A 23,402-nucleotide genomic window follows, 5' to 3' on the forward strand; every position below is an offset into this window, starting at 1 on the left:
AATGTATAAGTTTTGGTGTCTCTACTACTTTATCACTTCTATCATCCTCCCCTTTTCACATGTTATGCAGAGCTAGTGGTAGCACAATTTCTGAAGCACTTCCACTGGACTAATTGATTGAACTAAGATACCCTATACCACAAACAATAGAAACGTAGAATACAACGGTTTCTATGATTATCACATTGATAAATATTCAATACTATCTCAATAACTTAATTAAGACTTATTTCTTCGAAATGTGTATAGACAGCCTCAATATTTTCTTTTCCTTGACAATCTTTTGCAGAGGGAAATCCTGACTATCTCTGTTTGTCACTAGATCACATTGTAAAGTGTTCTGCGTAATACGGGCATAACATACACAGTAGTACTAATAGTAGTAAAAATGATGGTAAGATAGGAAGACATTGCATGCCTGCATGCTAAGTCATTTCAGTTGTGTCCAATTCTTTGGACTCCCATGGACTGTACACAGGCTCCTCTGTCTATGGTATTTTCCAGGCAAGAGTACTGGAGTGGGTTGCCATTTCCTACTCCAGGGGTTCTTCCTGACCTGAGGATTAAACCTGCATCTTCTGTGTCTCCTGCATTTGTCCACAGATTCTTTTACCACTAAGCCACCTGGGAAACCCCAGATAGACATTATTTATACTCAAAAAGTCTCTGAATACCTCAATAAATTGTTTTAACTCCCAATTTAATAGATGCTGTTTTGCACATGGTAGGCACCAGAAATACTTGTTTAATAAGGATTATTTAAATGAACTACCTTAGACTGAGCGACTGAGCATGCACACATGAATACACAAAGGACTTCGGTTTAAGTTGATTTGATCAATCAGAAACACTCACTGAGCACATTCTGGGTGCCAGCACTGTATCTGGCACTGGGGAAAAAAAATAAACAAAAATCCTTATTCTTGAGTGGATCACAATACAGATTGGGTGCCAGCATATAAGTGTATGTCAAGCAATACATTTTGACAAGCGTTGTGAATTTCTGTGGTTTTGTGTAAATGCCAAAAGCAAAGTATCCTGACACAAATAGTATTTCCTTCCATTTTTGAGTCTTCACTGGATGGACAGTTTTCTTCATCACCATCATTAAGATGTTGCTCTACTGTTCTCTTGTAACACAGTTACTGACAAAAAGTCCACTTTTATTTTTCTCTTTGTTATTCTCTAGGTAATGATTTTTTTATCCCTCTGGTTGCCTTGAAGATTTTCTCTTTATTTTATTTTTATTTTTTTGCAGCAATTTGACTATGATACATGTGTGTGCCTGTGTGTGTGTATCCTACTCAAGGTTCTCTGTGCTTTTTAGATTTGTGGGGTTTTGTCTGTCATTAATTTCAGCATTATCTCTTGGAGTGATTCTTCCCTGTTCTCTCTCTCCTCCTTGTAAAAGTGCACTTACACCTGTGTTAGATGGTTTTACATCATCTCACAGCTCTTGGATGCTCTTTTCTCTTTCGTCACTCTTTTTTTTTTTTTTTTGTCATTTTGTTTCATTTTTGGTTAATTTCCACTTTTCTGTCTTCAAAGTCATTGATTCTTTCCTCAGCCATGCTTAATAAAGGGACTGTTGATTTCTTATATCATGATTTTTTTCCATTTAGCATTTTATTATAGTTTCCATTTCTTTCTGATTCTGTCTGTCCATGCATGTTGCCCACTTTTTCCAGCATCTATTTTAACAAATTATTTATAGTTATTTTAAAATCCTTAAGTGAAGTACCACATCTAGGTCATTGTTTCTGGTTCTGTTATTTGATTTATCTCTTGACAGCATGTTGATTTTTTCCTTGCTTTTTTGAGTCTTATTTTTTTTTACTGCACTGTGTACATTGTGTGTTGAAGAATAATAGACCTTGAATTAAATAGTTCCAGATCTAGGAATAGCCACTCTTCTTCTGCTAGGTTATTAGCATGGGATATTGAATCAATCTAGTCAGTATTCAGGGCTTCCCTGGTGGCTCAGACAGCAAAGAATCTGCCGTCAATGCAGGAGACGCTCGTTTGATCCCTGGGTCGGCAAGATCACTTGGAGATGGAAACAGCAACCCACCCACTCTAGTATTCTTGACTGGGAAATCCCATGGACAAAGGAAGCTGGCAGGCTACAGCTCATGGGGTTACAAAGAGTTGAACCCAACTTAGCGATTAAACAACCAACAGTCGGTGTTTAAGCAAGATTTGGATTTTGTTACCGCTATTGTCATCCTCAGTGAAATGAGAGGCTTCAGACTCTTCTAACAGTGGGTTATCTTCATCTTGTCTTTTGTATGGGGCTTGGGGTACTAAGGAGTTTTTTGGTATTCTACACTCTCAGCTTTTATTCATTCTTGGTCACCTGCCTTGGTCCATGGTCTTGCCCTTTTCCCAGTTGCGGTTATATATAACTCAGTGGTGGCTTGTAGAAGTTCTTGATTTTCCTGGTCCAACCTCAGTTCCAGGCACTATGCCAAGGCTTCAAAAGTGTTCCCTTGTGAGTACTCATTCCCTCTGCTTCTGTGGCAGCCAGACTCTGCCTCGAATCTGTGGTGAGTTTGGGGCAGGAGAAATACTCTCTCCCCTCCCCCAGCAGAGGCAAATCTTTTTTACTGGTGCAGAATAACTGGTCCAAGAGTGTTTCCTTCACATCCTCCAGGGAAGATATCTTTTGCTTCTACTCTCCCTACAGAAGCAATGGGTCTGTGACTAGTTCCTAGGGACAGGAAGGAGCATTTCCTACCCACTGCCACATGCTGGGGGGAAGGGCTGAGTATGACTGTTGTCCTTCTTCCAATGGCTTAAAGCTTTTGCTTCTTTTGAAAATAAGGTCTTCAGGAGTAGGCACTGTTTTGTACCTGTTCTTCAGAGTCACCAGGTCACCATTGATGAGGTTTGATCTCATCTCCTTCCCTGTCCTTGCTATGCTATGCTATGCTAAGTCACATCAGTCGTGTCCGACTCTGTGTGACCCCATAGACGGCAGCCCACCAGGCTTCCCGTCCCTGGGATTCTCCAGGCAAGAACACCGGAGTGGGTTGCCATTTCCTTCTCCAATGCATGAAAGTGAAAAGTGAAAGTGAAGTCTCTCAGTCGTGTCCAACTCTTAGCGACCCCATGGACTGCAGCCTACCAGGCTCCTCTGTCCATGGGATTTTCCAGGCAAGAGTACCGGAGTGGGGTGCCATTGCCTTCTCCGTCCCTGTCATTATTTCTCTAGGAATCTAGGGGAGGCTTGTGCAGAAGAGCATGCAAGTGTGTGCAAACTTCCCTATGCCTGGCACTCCTGTCATTCTAAAGTGATATGCTAACCCACTCTCAGCCTTTAGGGATTTGTTAATTTTTTCTCTTGTTTCTTCTTACTTACTTCTATTACAGCCACTTTTCCCCCATGCTTTGACCAAGATGAATCCGTTTGCGTATCCTTATGTCCCAGAGGGACTCTTCACTGTGGAATACAGTTCCATTGTTGCCTCCTTACCTCAACTCTCAAGAAAAGTTATGACTTTGTAAATAATTCTGGTTTTTCTTATTATTATGGTGGGAGCAACATTTGATTGTTTTTAAAAATCAATACATTTGTTTGTTTGCTGTTCTTAAATATTTACTTATCTATTTATTTGGCTGCATCCGATCTTAGTTGGAGCATGCAGGGTCTTCCCTGCATCATGCAGGGTCTTTCATGCAGTGCACAGACTCTAGTTGTGGCACATGGGCTCAGTGGGTGCAGTGTGTGGGCTTAGTTGCTCTGCAGCATGTGGGAGCTTAGTTCCCTGACCAGGGATTGAACCTGCATCCCCTGCACTGCAAGGTGGGTTCTGAATCAATGGACCACCAGAGAAGTACCAATACATTTGCCATCTGTAATATACTCATCAATAAAACGAGAGAAGGTTATTCAAAAATTGGACATCTCTGTAGTTGGTTGACTAAAGTGCAATTACTGAAACCTGAGAATTTGATTTTAGGATAAATAAATAAGTTATGTTGGGGCTGGTATCCACAAGTGGGAAGTTTTCTTCAGGAGTAGTTAGAGACATAGAGCATGTGAATTCCCCATTAGCAGGTCTTCCTGGGATTCATATTGTTGTTCAGTCACTCAGTTGTGTCTAACTCTTTGCGACCCCATGAACTGTAGCATGCCAGGTTTCCCTGTCCTTCACTATCTCCTGGAGTTTGCTCAAACTCATGTCCATTGAGTCAGTAATCCCATTCAACCATCTCATCCTCTGTCACCCCCTTCTCCACATGCCCTCAATCTTTCCCAGCATCAGAGTCTTTTCCAATGAGTCAGCTCTTTGCATCAGGATTCATGTAGAGAAAATATTGTTGCTCATTCTTCTAGTCTACCTGCTGCTGCTAAGTCACTTCAGTCATGTCCAGCTCTGTGCAACCCCATAGACGGCAGCCCACCAGGCTCCCCCGTCCCTGGGATTCTCCAGGCAAGAACACTGGAGTGGGTTCCCATTTCCTTCTCCAATGCAGGAAAGTGAAAAGTGAAAGTGAAGTCGCTCAGTTGTGTCCGACTCTTAACAACCCCATGGACTGCAGCCCACCAGGCTCCTCCATCCATGGGATTTTCCAGGCAAGAGTACTGGAGTGGGGTGCCATTGCCTTCTCCATCTAGTCTACCTACTTTATCTAATCTAAAATGCTGGTTTTCTTCTAGGTACTGTTGTGGTATTTTGGAGAATTATCAATACAAAGGTATCCTCCATTTGCTTTCTGTGATCCCAGCAGAAAGAGATGTCACACTGAAATAGGGTAATTTGAGAAGAGGAGTTAATAAAGTTTACAAAGGCATAAGCAGTGTGAAGAGTGATGTATTGCCATGCCAGTGACAGTGGGACTCTGCTATCATCAGGGGCTGAAAGGGAAAGAAGAGGAGCAGCTGGAGAAAATTTGAAGAAAAAGAGAGCTGTGTAGGCAGGGCACACAGGTGGCATTGTGACCTTTGATTTATGGGTACAGCTTGTCCCTGGTGACCCCAAAGAGAGGCATCCAAAGGAATAAATACTTCAACTTCACTGTCCTTCTTCCTTATCTTCTGTCTGTGGTCTCTGTGGATTGTCATCCCACACGGAACAGATGAACATCCCAGGGCACAGAGCAGGTGGGAAAGCTGGAGAGTGTCACGTAAGGAGATCTCCCACACATCTGGGGACTCTGCATGGGCATGGAGACTCCCTTTTTCAGTTTTTCTGCCTTATTTTGTAGATAATAGCACTTTTCCATCTCTTCATTATTTCTTAGAAAAACTTTTAACAGGGTTTGTTTTGTTGCCTAGATATTACTGATTAAAGAAACTCTGTAACATTTTACCAGAGGACTTTCTTGAGAAGAGAGCAAATGAATTACAGGAGACCAAAATCATTGAATTAGGATGAACTAGTAATTCACTAGTGGCCAAGTGACTCTTCCTGAACTCACTGGTTCAGCCTCTAAGCTGGCTGCAGAAGCCTCAATCCTCTCCCCTTGGTGTTTGGGAAGCTTTGTGAGGAGGACATTGCAGTAGGCAGCTGAGTTAGGCTACGGTATGGTCAGGATCTGCTTGTGAGTGACCTGCTCTCTCGGGTACCTCATTCTCTGTATTCCCAGTGTGGGGGTGGAGTGAGGAGCATACGTTTCAGAAACATCAAAATGAGCTCCTCAGCAGGAATGGCTGGAGACCCTGGAGAAGATTGGTCAACGTCTCTTGCTGAAGTCAGAGAAAAGGTAGGTCATTAACCCATGAGGAAAAGAGGCAGAACTGCAAACAGCAATGGGCTCTGCCAGGAATGACTAAGCCTGGTACGAATCATGAAAGAAACTATCGTGAGTCACAAGGCAGATTTTACAGCCTCGCCTGTGCACCTGCATGATCAGCAGGAACTTCTGAATATGAAAGATAATGATATAAGCATGTGCAGGGGACAGGGTGCCCAGAGATACAATATGCTCCTCTAGTGGATATATCCAATCTGTCTTGACAGATCTACCATCTCACCTTTTAACCAATCTGATTCTCACTTCATAAAACTGCTATAATCAGTGGATATAAGAATGTGTGCTAGAAACACCTGAAAGATAACTGGGCATATTATACAATGGAAATGTATCCATATTTGTTTTGCTCCATGTACTCCTATATTTTTTATTAAAATATTGTGCAATTAATTGTGCAAAAAATTTAATTGCACAATTAAATTTTTATAATTTACATTTTAGTTAAAATTTGCATAGTATTTGTGTAATTAAAAAGGAATGCTTCTATATCTCTACAAGCACAGAGAATATAGTAGTTCCAAAGACTCTTGAGAGTCCCTTGGACTGCAAGGAGATCCAACCAGTCCATTCTAAAGGAGATCAGTCCTGGGTGTTCATTGGAAGGACTGATGCTGAAGCTGAAACTCCAATACTTTGGCCGCTTGATGCGAAGAGTTGACTCATTGGAAAAGACCCTGATGCTGGGAGGGATTGGGGGCAGAGGAGGAGGGGACAACGGAGGATGAGATGGCTGGGTGGCATCACTGACTTAATGGACATGAATCTGAGTAAACTCTGAGAGTTGGTGATGGACAGGGAGGCCTGGTGTGCTTTGATTCATAGGGTTGCAAAAAGTTGGACACAACTGAGCGACTGAACTGAACTGAATACTGGTTATGCCCCAGACTCACCTGTTCTTATGGACTCAGTGTTTGTGTCCCCCCAAATTCATATATTGAAACCCTACCCCCCCAATATGATTTGATGAGTCACTATAGAGTTAAATTGCCTTCTTTGAATCCTGGCTTGGTCAAGTATTAGCTGTGTGATGTTAGGTTGGTTACCTAACTTCTCTGGCCCTCAGATTCTCTTCTGTAAAATGGGGATAATAACAGTACCTACCTCGTAGGATTGTTGATGTTGTTTAGTAAAGTGCTGAGACCAGATTCTGGCACATAATAGAGTGCTGTAGTGAGTATTTACTGTTTTATTATTTATTCATTCCAAGTGTAGACTAGTCCAGCTGGACAGTGAGGGTCTGAGTTATAGAATGCAATTCAAGAAGCAGGCATAATTGTATTCTGTACCACAGAATTCTGTTCTAAACTACTAGCCATAAACATTTGTCTTTTATTTCTTTTCTAAGTTTTTATTGGAGCATAGTTGATTTACAATGTTGTGTTAGTTTCAGGTATACAGCAAAGTGAGTCAATTAGACATACACTTACATACAGTCTTTTTTTTTTAGATGCTTTTCTCATATAGGCCTTTACAGAACACTGAATAGAGTTCCCTGTGTTATGCAGTGGGTTCATATTAGTTTTCTATTTTATATACTGTTGTCGTTCCTCAATCGCTAAGTCATGTCTGACTCTTTGTGACCCCATAACTGCAGCACACCAGGCTTCAGGTGGCCAAAGTATTGGACCTTCAGCTTTACCATCAATCCTTCCAGTGAATATTCAAGGTTTATTTCCTTTAGGATTTATTGGTTTGATTTCCTTGCTGTCCAAGGGACTCTTAAGAGTCTTCAGTACCACAGTTTAAAAAGCATCAATTCTTTGGCGCTTAGCCTTTTTATGGTCCAATTCTCACATCCATACATCACTACTGGAAAAACCATAGCTTTCACTGTTATGGACCTTTGTTGGCAAAGTGATGTCTCTGCGTTTTAATATGCTGTCTAGCTTTTCTTCCAAGGAGCAAGCGTCTTTTAATTTTATATGTGTATATGTCAGTCCCAATCTCCAATCTCCCAATTTATCCCTCCCCGCTCATCCCATCCCCTGGTAATAACCGTAAGTTTGTTTCCTACATCCATGACTCTACTTCTGTTTTGTAAATAAATTCACTTAGCAAGGGCCATGCTTATTTTCTCTGTATTGTTCCAGTTTTAGTATATGTGCTGCTGAAGTAAACACCTTTATTTTCTATTAGTATGTTCCTTATTTCTACCTGCATCTCAACTCTGGCTGGGGTATAGAAAAATCACAAGGGATGCTACAGAACCTCAGAGCCATTAGGATGGGGGCTTGTTACATTACATCCAGAGGGGTAATGTTGGGCACTGGATGGGCAGAGACTTCATGGGGAAAGTTGAATTTATACTGAGACTTAAAAAATGAGTAGCATTATGATATATAGTGATGGGTATTTTATTCAGAGAAAGTGAGAAATCTTGGGGCAGAGTCAAAAGATCCAATGAGAAGGAAGGTGTTGATAAGTCAGTTTAGAAATGTTTTGGGTCACAGTTTTAGATGGTAAAGTTCTAAACAGGAGATTAGTTCATCTTCAACTTGGTGATGGGATTGTAATGCTTATATAAGTAAAGACTAAATAATTTTTGAAATGAGTTAGATAATCCACTAAGCAGAATGCTCAACTTTAACCCAGAACTATTTTAACACCAGAAGGACGTGGATGAGAGGGCATTGGTTGAATAAGTTTCTTTCACATTGTATTGAACAAAGAATAACTTTCAAAATCTCCTCTTCTCTTGTTATAGAAAACTGAATGATATTTATACCTTAATAGGTAGATGAGGAAAAACCTGGGTTATAAGTTTGATCTTTAGTTGGAGCAGATTATACTAGTCTCTTATTTCTCAGGATTTCAGGGCAAAAGGAGCAGAAAATAGCTGAAGGGATTGATGAGAAAAAATTGATGGGACTGTGGAGTGGGTACAGTATGGTATAGCAAGTTATGTGGAAAAAAAATGTTAGCTTTGGAATCAAGATCCACAAGCTTCACATTTCATCAACATATGATCTTGGGTAGTTCCTTAACCTTTCTGAACCCTAATTTCTCCTAATGACCTATGAGTGGGGGCTAACAGGTGCCTGCCTATGGTTGTGCACACCAAATCCCCAGGGATGCACGCCTCCTGGGGATGCAATGCCCATCCTGGTTTAATGGACACCCAGCAGGGATGACAGGGCTTCCCTGGTGGCTCAGTGGAAAAGAATCCACCTGCAATGCAGGAGATGCAGGTCTGGTCCCTGGGTCAGGAAGATCCCTTGGAGAAGGAAATGGCAACCCACTCCAGTATTCTTGCCTGAAATCCCATGGACACATGGGATTTCATGGGGTCACAAAGAGCTGGACATGACTTAACAACTGAACAACAAGCTGGGATGATACCCGCAAAACAGAGTTGTGGTGAAGCCTCACCCTAATCTAATCATCATATTCTTAAAATCTCAAATTGCTTTCCATTTCCTATTAAAAAGATTTCAAACTCATATATTGGAACAGTGTCTGAAGTGAAACAAAAACTACTTTCTGGGAATTCCCCTCCACTTTGCCCCTTTTCAAAGTACACCTTTCTTCAGTTTAATAAAGTCGCTTATCACTACATTCTTTTTGATTTCTATAGCTTTATCCTGCATTAGCAGGTGGGTTCTTTACCACCATGCCACCTGGGAATCCCTGTACCTGTCTATACCATTTTCATGCCCCTAATTCCCTGCTTTTCCATGTTGACTTATTCCCCAAATTTACTGGTTCTTTAAAGCTCAATCTAAAGTCTACCCATTCATTGAAGTCTTCCCTGATTCTTTCTCAGCTGGAAGGCATTTCTTTCTCTGAATTGCCAGACATTGTCACTGCATCTGCCTCTACCTGAGTCTTCTGCCTTGAAACAGTGTTTTTACTCCGGTGTCTTATCACCCTTGCCAGATTGAGAGCAGGGTAAGAAGAGTCACACAAGTCATACTTGTGTTCCGAGATCACGAAGCCCAGAGTCTTGCCTTTAGTAGGCATGCTGGATTATCTGGACTCATTTTGGCATCACTGCCACCTTCCTAAGGCCTCCATTGCAAGAGAAGTTGAGAACTGTGTTTCCCAGAATCCTACTGAGATGGGAGATACCAGCACAGAGTTTAGGAGAAAAGGAAGCCATTATTTTCTAGAGGCAACTGCAGGCAGATGACTGAGCATATGAGAGATTCTAATCAGCTTCTGGTGAACTTTCTGAGAATCACCTGCATCAGTCCTGCAGCCTGAGGGGTCAGAAGGAAACTTCCAGAGGTTCCTGGTATTCAGAGAGTCTTTGGTGCAAGCCTCTTGAGAACCTTGTGGTACTACAGGCCGATATCATCACTGACAGCTTCCCTGGTGGCTCACGTGGTAAAGAGTCTGCCTGCAATGCAGGAGACCCAGGTTTGATCCGTAAGTTGGGAAGATCTCCTGGAGAAGGAAATGGTAACCCGCTCCAGTGTTCTTGCCTGGAGAATCCCATGGACAGAAGAGCCTGTCGAGCTCTAAACCATGGGGTTGCAAAGAATCAGATATGACTGAATGACTAACACTTCACTTCTAATTCCCTGTATTGAAAATATTCATACTTGGAATATACTGAATGACACCTATTTACATACCCAAATGTTGACGTGTTTAATATTTGCAGAATAAATGAAAACCAGTTCTATTCATTGAAAAGTCAGTAAATATTCCACTTACATTCATTATTTAAGGGGAAAGAAGCCGACATCTATTGTGAGTTAATCATATGGCAGACAATTTCCTAGGTGTTATTTACTACTTCGCAATAATTCTGAGAGATCAGTATCATTGTCCACATTTTATATGAGGATGTGCAAGAAGAGAGTCAAACATACTCTGGTTCACAAGCTAATACTTTTCCACACTATGATGTTGCCTTTTTGTGTGTCAACTTAGTGTATGCTTTTGTGGATAATCACAAGCAACTTAAAAAAACATTTGAAACCCCAATATCGGCCAAGTATTCCAGAGCAGTTTTACCTGCTCAGAGCAATAAATCTTAAGTTTCCTCTAAATTATACCACTGAGGAGGCTACCTATAACTAATGGATTTGATTTAAATATTTGAGTCAATTTTCTTCAGTTATTTAGAAGAAATATTTAGTTATTTAGCGTACAGTTGTACGCTCATATATTGCTAAGAATGAGTACTTTTATACCAGGTAAAATAATAAAGTTAAAATTGTTTTAAATATCTGAAATTTGGAGTGAGGCTGGTTTATATATTCAAACTAGAAGGACAGTGTACAATAAAAGACCCAGCAATATACTTTATCAGTTACAGTTTAATTACCCACCAATATCCATTGAGCTCCTTTGGAGCGTAATAACTACTACTTCTTGACCTTTATGGGAATGCTGAAGACTTTGATCTGGAATACAATCACCTGGAACACTTTTTCATGATTTATTCTTCATTGCAAATTATTTGGAAAATTTTATATTATGCAATGTTATGTCTGCTTATAAACATTATAGTCACATCATAAATAGTTTTCTACATTTAACAATAATGTTTAAGTGCTTAAATCATGAACAGATGAAATTATCAAAATTACAATGGTAGAAAATAGTAATAGTAATGAATTTCATAAAAATCTTATTCAAAAAGAGAATTAGTATTTATGAGTTAGCAATTAATATTTTGCTAAAATGTTGGCAGTCCCACCAGGGATTATTTTTTGACCTTTGTTATTATCTTCGTACTAGTTTTAGATAAGTAAAGGATGCTTCCTTGAAGTAAGAAAAAAAGCTGGTAATATTTCACATGGCAAAGTCCCTATACTTGCAGATAAACAACTATGGCTCAGATTGAATACGTGATTTTTAAATTTTTAATTCTGTTAGATGTTTGTTGAGAAACAAAAAATGTAAATTTAAATTTCCAGAGAAGTGACAGGTAGTTGCTTAAAAGTCTGTCTTATTTTATTATAATGATTCCAAATCTATTTTGAGCTTTCATCTGCTTCAATTTTTTAAAAAGTTGCTATGCCTTAGCAGTAAATTTGGGGTTGATAAAACACTCTCATGTTTAAAAACAATGTGGTTAATTAATATAACTTACCAGCAAAACACACAACCATTCAGAATTTAAATCTTCAGAAAGCAAACATACCACCTTGCCTTATGAGTTTCTTTTTGAAAAATAATGATGACATTTAAAATAAAAAGAACACTAAATCTACCTGCCTGCACTAAAGTAAAATAGATCAAGAAATGCTCCAATCATGCTGTTCAGTTAACTGAACATTATCTTGGCCTAGAGTTTGGTGTGACATCCACTTTGAGGCCCTTTTAAGTTTTTTCCCCTTGGACTGAATCCCAACTGGTTGTTTTATTGACATATATAATTTAGATAGTTCTGAATAAGACTGGATCTTTAAGAGACCCAAGATAATGAAATAAATATACACATTCAGGTTTATAGATGAGGCAAAGAGCATTATTTATTTAGAAAGAGAAATCTTATCCCTTTCTGGTGGAGAAAAAGAAAGATTAAATGGAAAATAAAATTAGTAGTAAAAGAAAATGTAGCCATTTATACTAGCTTGCTCATGAAAAAGAAGCCTGAGAATACAGATCTGCTAGAAACACAGTGGACTCATATGGAGTAAGGTGAATATAGGAATAAAAAAGTATATTTTTCCTCCTCTCTGTTTATAGTCAGTTTATCCTTAAAGGCTACTCTTCCAAAAGCACAAACTTTATAATATATTTGCAGGCCAGGCCCATTCACATATTACTTTTCTGTATTTTTTAAGAACAGTATATGTTCATTACTGGAAAACAAGCAGAAACCAAAAAAAAAGAGAAAAACAGAAAACATCCATACTTCCATGAAAAGATCATTATCTTCAATTTGGTGCACCCACTCTAACACCTGTTGTTTTCTTTACCTTTTCATAATAATCTTTTATTTCAGAATGCAGGTATAAATGTTCATTTTCACCATGAATACGACATCAAACATATTTTCTTGTAAAATGTTTTCTTCCATATTATCATGATGTGAAGGCCACAGAATGTTGAGCGGCAGACAGTGCAGGGTGAAACCACAGGCTCTAAAAACAGGCTGCCTGGCACTGTGTTGGCTCTGCTGTGTGCTAGCTGTGTGATCTTGGACAAATACCTGCTTTGCACCTCAGCTTTATCATCTGTAAAATGGGGGCAATAATATTATTACATTATTAACATTTTAAACTATATTATATTACATAGTTATAAAGATTAAATTACATCTTTTGAAGTGCTTAGAACATTGTACATAATAATCCTACATAAGTGTATATAGTTTAATCAAAATCTCTTAATAAGTTTTTTAATTATTACCACTTTTCTACTAATATAGTCAGTTTTGTAATGAATATTTTTTACATATGTCTTTGCACATTTGTTGTATTTTCCTTGAGATAAATTCCTAGAAATAGAATTGCTGTGTCAAAAGATGTGCATCTTTATAATTCTGGCAGAACAATTTGCAAGAAAAAAATTGGCATATTGTAAAGGACATGCCAATTTCCACTCTGAGCAGTGATGAATCTAAATGTGGTTGTATGTTTTGAAACCTAGCCTGCAGACTTGAATTTTCATAAGGATCATCTGGGAGCTTATTAAAATTATTCTTAAAACTCACAGAGATTCAGTATCTCTGGGGTGGATTCTTGGAATCCGCATTTCTTAAAAACAAGCTTAGGTCATTCTGACACAGATAGCCGATGAATTTAGAAATACTGAATCTTCTCTTTGGCCACTCTTCTGACACTGACAACTACAACCCCATTGATGTGATAGGTTCAGCAAAGACAAGTCTATAGGAACTTTCAGCCAGAAAATATATTTTACAAGCCAACTATTTTACATCATATTTTACAAGTCAACTAGAAAACATATTTTTTTTCTTTGTATGGCACAAAAATTTAACCTTTCTGCAGCTATTCTCAAATTTTCAACAGTTAAAGCAGATTTTGCTAATTTGCCAATTTGCGTATTTCCATTAATGACAAATGGTTATGTTATACCTCCAAATCTCCTACATAATTTTTCCAATGTAGATCTCATTGTTCCAAATGTCCTTTTTATTCCATGAGTATGTCAAACTTCTCTATAGTATGCCAAAGTACAAAACAGAGCAAAACAAAAACAATTTTCCCAGTGTGACATAAAGTCTGAAGTTGGCAGTTTGGGATGGTTGGGCAAGCCTAAATGCTTGGTTTTGTGCATGTAAGCCTTTTTGGTGTGGGTGTACCACCATCTATATTTTCTTAAGCTGCCTGTCTAATTAGTCTGTTAGCTCCCCCTTCTCATAAAGGTTGGCTGCAAAAGGTCGGAAAGGAGCCACTGAGTGCCAACAACAGGAGCAGCTGTTGAGGAAAACAAGGCTCCCTGAGGGGTTGTTAAAACTAGCTGAACAAACAGGAAAATCCATGGACGGAGGAGCCTGGTGGGCTGCAGTCCATGGGGTTGCTAAGAGTCAGACACGACTGAGCGACTTCACTTTCACTTTTTACTTTCTTGCACTAGAGAAGGAAATGGCAACCCACTCCAGTATTCTTGCCTGGAGAATCCCAGGGATGGGGGAGCCTAATGGGCTGCTGTCTATGGGGTCGCACAGAGTCAGACATGACTGAAGCGACTTAGCAGCAGAACAGGACAGCTCAAGTGAAGGAAGCCAAGGTATCAAATTAAAGTAATTAGTAAGTCAAGTAGGAGGTAGTCTGGAGGGTTTCCACCAATCAAGCATGTATTTGTGGAATCTTCTTCATAGACCGATGAGCCATTTAGAGGATGAATGAGTGGTACTTGACGTTTTGCCCCTGAACCACAGCTAAGAGGTTTTGACTTTACTACCTTTGATAAATTTTTCTGAAATTGACTTTCAACCTTCCTACAGAGGCAGGGTACCTTCTGCTCTTAGATTTCTCATTATGATGCTCCACCAGTTTCATTTGGAAGCTAACGCCTTTTCCCATACATTTGGGTCAGAATGCTTTCTTTTCCAGTTCCCATCTGGGGGTGGCGGGTGGGCTCTATCTTGCTTGACTGTCACTGGGTCACCTCAATCTGTTCCAGGTGACTGGGATGTGCCAAAGACAAGAAATATGATGGGAACACGCAAAGGTGGGATATGACATCATTACATTCAGCAAATCACAAAGACTGTGAATTAGAGGCAGTTTGTCACATTCTGAATAGACACTCTTGGAATCTCAAAAGTGGTCATTTAGATCCACTAAAGTACTGTTTTTGCATAAAGTAATAATGTAAGAATTACTGGTAGAGATTTTATGAGTCAGTGGTAATGGCTCAATATTAAAAGAAATTTATGGCAGATCTGAGAAAATCCATGTATGAAATCTGCATAATAGATTAGTAAAAGAAATTAAGGTTTATTCTTGGTAATATGTGAGGTTAATGTACTGAAGGACAACTGTGTATGGACTTTTCTTGACTTTGTGGGGGAAGTGGCATCTTAGCACCTATTTGACCTTGCTAGAAGCAAGGTACAATGCTGTAAAGAGCAATATTGCATAGGAACCTAGAGTGTTAGGTCCATGAATCAAGGCAAATTGGAAGTGGTCAAACAAGAGATGGCAAGAGTGAATGTCAACATTCTAGGAATCAGCGAACTCAAATGGACTGGAATGGGTGAATTTAACTCAGATGACCATTATATCTACTACTGCGGGCAGATCTACTGTTGCTGATCTATTTTATGTATAGTAGTAGTATGTATATAGTAGTTTGTATCTGTTAATCCCATACTCCTAATTTAAAGGCACAAAATGGCACACTCCCTTTCCCATTTGGTAACCTTAAGTTTGTTTTCTATGTCTGTGAGTCTGTTTTTATTTTGTAAATAGATTCATTTGTGTTATTTTTTATATTCCATATATAAGTGACTTCATAGAATATTTGTTTTTCTCTGTCTGATTTACTTCACTTAGTATGATATGCTTTAGGTCCATCCATGGTGCTGCAAATGGCACTATTTCATTCTTTTTATGGCTAAGTAATATTCCACTGTATATATACATTTACATATACATTTACATATACATATATATCATGTCTTCTCAAAACAACCATCTAATGATGGGCACTTGGGTTGCTTCCATGTCTTGGCCTATTTAGTGCTGCAATGAACATTGGAATGCATGTATCTTTTTCAAATTAGGACTTTTGTCTCTTTTGGATATATGCTCAGGAACCACATTAAGAAGCAGAGACATTACTTTGTCAACAAAGGTCTGTCTAGTCAATTATGGTTTTTTCAGTGGTCATGTATGGATGTGAGAGTTGGACTATAAAGAAAGCTGAGCACAGAAGAATTGGTGCTTTTGAACTGTGGTGTCGGAGAAGACTCTTGAAAGTCCCTTGGACGGCAAGGAGATCCAGTCCATCCTAAAGGAGATCAGTCCTGGGTGTTCACTGGAAGGACTGATGTTGAAGCTGAAACTCCAATACTTTGGCCACCTGATGCGAAGAGGTGACTCATTGGAAAAGACCCTGATGCTGGGAAAGATTGAGGGCAGGAGGAGGAGGGACGACAGAGGATGAGATGGATGGATGGCATCACCGACTCAATGCACATGGGTTTGGGTGGATTCCGAGAGTTGGTGATGGACAGGGAGGCCTGGCGTGCTTCGATTCATGGGGTCACAAAGAGTCGGACATGACTGAGTGACTGAACTGAACTGAACTGAGACTGCTGGATTGTAAGATAGGTCCATTTTTGTTTAAGAAACCTCCACACTATTTGCCATAGTGACTGTACTAATTTGCATTCCCATCAAATATGGGAATATTTGATATTCCTATATAAATAGGAAAGTTCCCTTTTCTCTATTTCCACTCTAGCATTTATTTTATTTGTAGACTTTTTGATGGTAGCTATTCTGACTGGTATGAGGTGATACCCCACTGTGGTTTTGATTTGCATTTCTCTAATAATTAGTGATGTTGAGCATCTTTTTCATGTACCTTTTGGCCCATCTGTATGTCTTCTTTGAAGAAATGTCTACTTAGGTTTGCTCATTTTTGATTGGGTGGGTTGTTTGTTACTGAGTTTTATGAGCTGTTGGTATAGTTTAGAAATTAATCCCTGTTGATCACATTGTTTGCAAATATTTTCTCCCTTTCTATAGGTTGTCTTTTCATTTTTGTTGGTGGTTTCCTTTGCTGTGCAAAAGCTTTTAAGTTTGATTAGGTCCCATTTGTTTATTTTTGTTTGTATTTCTTTTGCCTTGGGAGACTGATATAAGGAAATATTGCTAGAATTTATAGCTAAGAATGTTTTGTCTATGCTCTCTTCAAGGAGTTTTATGACGTCATGTCTTTTGTTTAAGTCTTTAAGCTATTTTGAGTATATTTTTGTGTAGGGAGTGAAGGAGTGTTCTAATTTCATTTATTATATGTAACTATCCAGCTTTCCCAACACTTAAAAGCAGACATTTTATAATCTACCAGCAAAACAGATTTCAGAGTATAGAACTTTACATTTTATAAAGTGGTATCATATTATTTCTTTCAGTTTCATACCAACCCCGCAAAGATTGTATTATTATCTCACTTTATAGACCAGGTGTCTGTTGTTTGATAGTTAACTGACTTACATTAGGTCAAATAGCTCCTAACCAGCAAAACAGCATATTAAACATAATTCTTTTGATCTAAATATATTTTTTTCTTTGTTACACATCAAACACTTTCCATTATAATTTCAGAAGTTGTTCATATCAAGCCAGAAGGAATGTAGCACCACAAATTATCCACCAGGAAAGATCTCAGACTCCAGGCCCTTAGACCTTTATTTTCCCCAAGTAAAATAGAGAAATCCAAGGATAGAGGGCAAACAACTCTTCTCCCTGTTCTTAACATGTTTGAACAGCAATGTTTTTTGCTTTTCATGTTCTGGACAATTACTCAAAAGATATTTACAGAAGGCAGTGAAAGATCATGGAAATGCTTATGTCACAGTCAAGTTCATTGAAAACATTGAACAGGGAAAATTCTATAGACATGACATAAAAGCTGAAAGAGATCCTAAAATTGTTTAACCTGGTTCTCTTAGGTGAGAACGCAGAACCCAGAGAAATGGCATCACTTCTAAAGCTGACTTGTAAACCCTAATCTCATAGATGCTAGAAGAGCATATTTCTTGTCAAATTTATTTCTAAGAGTTTATCTTTTTTGTTCATATTGAAACTGTAATCCTTTTTCTGTTTTGGAAGCTCTTTCTTCTATAACTGATCTGTTAGTTTATGCTTTTTCTAGTTTCTAAAAGAGTTATTATTAATAGTAATAAGTACCTGTGAAACCACCACTTACTGAGACCAAACACTAGGGCCATGTCCATAACCTGCTATAAATAAAAACATATCCCCTCCATATGATTTCTCAGCCTCATTTCACCCCAGGTAACAACCATACTAAATCTCAGGTTGTTCCTTTCTTTCTTGCTTTCTTTGATACTTGGGTTTATTGTATCTGAAGGAGGAAAGGAAAAGGCCAACCTGAATCCATCTTGAAAAAGAAGGAAACTCCATCTTACATTCCCAGTGAACTTTGGACTATGTGCCTGGTAGCCATGGAGATCACATACCTACTGGCCTCCTGGACTGATAAACACGATTCCATACCAAGATTTCCTGTCGCCAAAAAGAATGTAATAATCCCCTATGTAGTCAATCACCTTTATAATCTTTATGGCACCCATTGGTGTAGGCTACAGTGTATAATCAGCTGACCCTTCTGATTATGAATCATGGCTGTAACCTGATTGTATCTCCCTTTAACATTTTCCAGGCTAGATTTAAGGAATTTGCAGATGTATTCTTGAGCAGTACACTTAAGGTATATAAGGTTTTCACAAAATCAGTCAGGGTCCTTGGCTAAGAGGAGACTCTGCCTTGGGCCCGCTAGTGCAATAAACTGCACTTCACTATCTGGATTGTCCTTCTGAGTGAGTCTGTTTCCCAGAACACGTGGTACTACAACACATCTACTCTACATGTATTCCTAAAATGCATATGTATATGTGTCTGGAAATAAACAATTTGGCTTGTTCAGTTCAGTTCAAACACTCAGTCACGTCCAACTCTTTGCAACCCCATGGACTGCAGCACGCCAGGCCTCCCTGTCCATCACCAACTGTTGGAGTCTACCCAAACCCATGTCCATTGAGTCGGTTATGCCATCCAACCATCTGATCCTCTATCATCCCCCTCGCCTCCTGCCCTCAATCTTTCCCAGCATCAGGGTCTTCTCAAATGAGTCAGCTCTTCACATCAGATGGCCAAAGTATTGGAGTTTCAGCTTCAATATCAGTCTTTCCAATGAACACCCAGGACTGATAGTCTTTAGGATAGACTGGTTGGATCTCCTTGCAGTCCAAGGGAATCTCAAGAGTCTTCTCCAACATCACAGTTCAAAAGCATCAATTCTTCGGTGCTCAGCTTTCTTTATAGTCCAACTCTCACATCCATACATGACTACTGGAAAAACCATACCTTTGAGTAGACAGACTTTTGTTGGCAAAGTAATGTCTCTACTTTTGAATATGCTATCTAGGTTGGTCATAACTTTCCTTCCAAGGAGTAAGCATCTTTTAATTTCATGGCTGCAATCACCATCTGCAGTGATTTTGGAGCCCCCAAAAATAAAGTCAGCCACTGTTTCCCCATCTATTTCCCATGAAGTGATGGGACCAGATGCCATGATCTTTGTTTTCTGAATGTTGAGCTTTAGGCCAACTTTTTCACTCTCCTCTTTCACTTTCATCAAGAGGCTTTTGAGTTCCTCTTCACTTTCTGCCATAAGGGTGGTGTCATCTGCATATCTGAGGTTATTGATATTTCTTCCAGCAATCTTGATTCCAGCTTGTGCTTCATCCAGCCCAGCATTTCTCATGATGTACTCTGCATAGAAGTTAAACAAGCAGGGTGACAATATACAGCCTTGATGTACTCCTTTTCCTATTTGGAACCAGTCTGTTGTTCCATGTCCAGTTCTAACTGTTGCTTCCTGACCTGCATATAGGTTTCTCAAGAGCCAGATCAGGTGGTCTGGTATTCCATCTCTTTCAGAATTTTTCACAGTTTATTGTGATCCACACAGTCAAAGGTTTTGGCATAGTCAATAAAGTAGAAATAGATATTTTCCTGAAATTCTCTTGCTTTTTCAATGATCCAGCGGATGTTGGCAATGGATCTCTGGTTCCTCTGCCTTTTCTAAAACCAACTTGAACATCTGGAAGTTCACGGTTCACGTATTGCTGAAGCCTGGCTTGGAGAATTTTGAGCATTACTTTACTAGCGTGTGAGATGAGTGCAATTGTGCGGTAGTTTGAGCATTCTTTGGCATTGCTTTTCTTTGGGATTGGAATGAAAACTGACCTTTTCCAGTCCTGTGGCCACTGCTGAGTTTTCCAAATTTGCTTACGTATTGAGTGCAGCACTTTCACAACATCTTCTTCTAGGATTTGAAGATGATCCCATGTCCATTGAGCTCAACTGGAATTCAATCACCTCCACTAGCTTTGTTCATAGTGATGCTTTCTAAGGCCCACGTGACTTCACATTCCAGGATGTCTGGCTCTAGGTGAGTGTGAGTGATCACACCATTGTGATTATCTGGGTCGTAAAGATCTTTTTTGTACAGTTCTTCTGTGTATTCTTGCCACCTCTTCTTAATATCTTCTGCTTCTGTTAGGTATTTGCTTTCCATTCTTTTACTGTTTTGCTTGTTTCATCTCATCTATCCTCCTACCCCCTAACAATGATTTCTTCAAGTACTAATCAACTCTCTGCTTTTTTCTGTAAAGACTTTCTGTCCTCAAAGACTCGATCATATCTGGTTTCAAACTCCAGAAGTTTCACCTCTCACCTCAATTCTGATGATGCCATATATAGATTTCTAATCCCTCCCCAACTCTAATCACATCACGTTAATTACTTACATACTTGGACACTGTTCTTTATAGTAGAAATTTATTAAGTTACTAAATATATACTATGAAGAAATTAGGGTTTGGCTAAGTGAAGATAGATGCATAGTAGAGATAATATTTAAATTGGAAGAAGAACTTCATAGATAATGCATAGATAACAAAATAACAGGCATAGATAACAAAACTGTAGGCTTCTACATTGGAGAGAATGAAATTTTTAGCTTGTCTAAGCTAATCTTATTCAAGGGCTTTCTGTCACTTGTAGCAGAACCTAATTATAATTAAACATTGGTTTCTGGGGGCCATAAAATAATAATAGCTAACTAACATTAACTGGTCATTATGTTTGAAGTTCAAGGCTAAATACTGAACATCTATTACCTCATTTAATCTTTAAAACACCATTCTGTGTTGGTTGCTATCATCATTTCCACTTTAGATGAGGTAACTAAAGATGTTTTTGAGTGCCTAATCCACGTGCCTGTAGTTGGTGAGTGATTGAGCTGGGATTTCCAAAGCTAGCTCTTAACTACCTCTCCATTTTGCTTTCCCTCACAGGTGTTTTGTAACACAGCCATGGTAATTATAAACCAATTAATTTACTAGATAAACTGCATTTATGACAAGAGTTTTTATTACTTTGTTTTAGTTACTGAAAGACTGGGTAAAAAAAACAACAACAAAAAGCTGGTACCACAAAACCCAGGTTCCCCCTTGGCAATAATTTCTATTCCTCACCCATGGGAACTTATAAAATACACACCCTGGGACCCTTCTAACTCATGTTTCAGGTGTGAGTACCAACTTTAACTCAGATGACCATTATATCTACTACTGCAGGCAGGAATCCCTCAGAAGAAATGGAGTCGCCATCGTGGTCAACAAAAGAGTCCGAAATGCAGTACTTGGATGCAATCTCAAAAACGACAGAATGATCTCTGTTCGTTTCCAAGGCAAACCATTCAATATCACAGTAATCCAAGTCTATGCCCCAACCAGTAATGCTGAAGAAGCTGAAGTTGGATGGTTCTATGAAGACCTACAAGACCTTTTAGAACTAACACCCAAAAAAGATGTCCTTTTCATTATAGGGGACTGGAATGCAAAATTAGGAAGTCAAGAAACACCTGGAGTAACAGGCAAATTTGGCCTTGGAATACGGAATGAAGCAGGGCAAAGGCTAATAGAGTTTTGCCAAGAAAATGCACTGATCATAACAAACACCCTCTTCCAACAACACAAGAGAAGACTCTATACATGGACAAAACCAGATGGTCAACCCCAAAATCAGATTGATTATATTCTTTGCAGCCAAAGATGGAGAAGCTCTATACAGTCAACAAAAACAAGACTGGGAGCTGACTGTGGCTCAGACCATGAACTCCTTATTGCCAAATTCAGACTTAAATTGAAGAAAGTAGGGAAAACCACTAGACCATTCAGGTATGACCTAAATCAAATCCCTTATGATCATACAGTGGAAGTGAGAAATAGATTTAAGGGCCTAGATCTGATAGATAGAGTGCCTGATGAGCTATGGAATGAGGTTCATGACATTGTACAGGAGACAGGGATCAAGACCATTCCCATAGAAAAGAAATGCAAAAAAGCAAAATGGCTGTCTGGGGAAGCCTTACAAATAGCTGTGAAAAGAAGAGAAGTGAAAAGCAAAGGAGAAAAGGAAAGATATAAGCATCTGAATGCAGAGTTCCAAAGAATAGCAAGGAGAGATAAGAAAGCCTTCCTCAGCGATCAATGCAAAGAAATAGAGGAAAACAACAGAATAGGAAAGACTAGAGATCTCTTCAAGAAAATCAGAGATACCAAGGGAACATTTCATACAAAGATGAGCTCGATAAAGGACAGAAATGGTATGGACCTAACAGAAGCAGAAGATATCAAAAAGAGGTGGCAAGAATACACAGAAGAACTGTACAAAAAAGATCTTCACGACCCAGATAATCACGATAGTGTGATCACTCACCTAGAGCCAGACATCCTGGAATGTGAAGTCAAGTTGGCCTTAGAAAGCATCACTACAAACAAAGCTAGTGGAGGTAATGGTATTCCAGTTGAGCTATTCCAAATCCTGAAAGATGATGCTGTGAAAGTGCTGCACTCAATATGCCAGCAAATTTGGAAAACTCAGCAGTGGCCACAGGACTGGAAAAGGGCAGTTTTCATTCCAATCCCAAAGAAAAGCAATGCCAAAGAATGCTCAAACTACCGCACAATTGCACTCATCTCACACGCTAGTAAAGTAATGCTCAAAATTCTCCAAGCCAGGCTTCAGCAATATGTAAAGTGTGAACTTCCTGATGTTGAAGCTGGTTTTAGAAAAGGCAGAGGAACCAGAGATCAAATTGCCAACAATTGCTGCTGGATCATGGAAAAAGCAAGAGAGTTCCAGAAAAACATCTATTTCTACTTTATTGACTATGCCAAAGCCTTTGACTGTGTGGATCACAATAAACTGTGGAAAATTCTGAAAGAGATAGGAATACCAGACCACCTGATCTGCCTCTTGAGAAATCTGTATGCAGGTCAGGAAGCAACAGTTAGAACTGGACATGGAACAACAGACTGGTTCCAAATAGGAAAAGGAGTACATCAAGGCTGTATATTGTCACCCTGTTTATTTAACTTCTATGCAGAGTATATCATGAGAAACGCTGGACTGGAAGAAGCACAAGCTAGAATCAAGATTGCCGGG

General features: G+C 39.2%; 1 non-coding gene across 1 annotated transcript; it reads right to left on the bottom strand.

The window, feature by feature from the left end:
* Positions 1 to 7,772: 7,772 nt before the first annotated feature.
* On the bottom strand, positions 7,773 to 7,880 carry LOC138988321 (U6 spliceosomal RNA). Its single transcript, XR_011464629.1, has one exon. It is a non-coding gene; the product is annotated as a U6 spliceosomal RNA (small nuclear RNA).
* Positions 7,881 to 23,402: the final 15,522 nt, after the last annotated feature.

This window comes from Bos mutus, chromosome 6 (genome assembly GCF_027580195.1).
Source record: "Bos mutus isolate GX-2022 chromosome 6, NWIPB_WYAK_1.1, whole genome shotgun sequence".
Classification (NCBI taxonomy): domain Eukaryota; kingdom Metazoa; phylum Chordata; class Mammalia; order Artiodactyla; family Bovidae; genus Bos; species Bos mutus.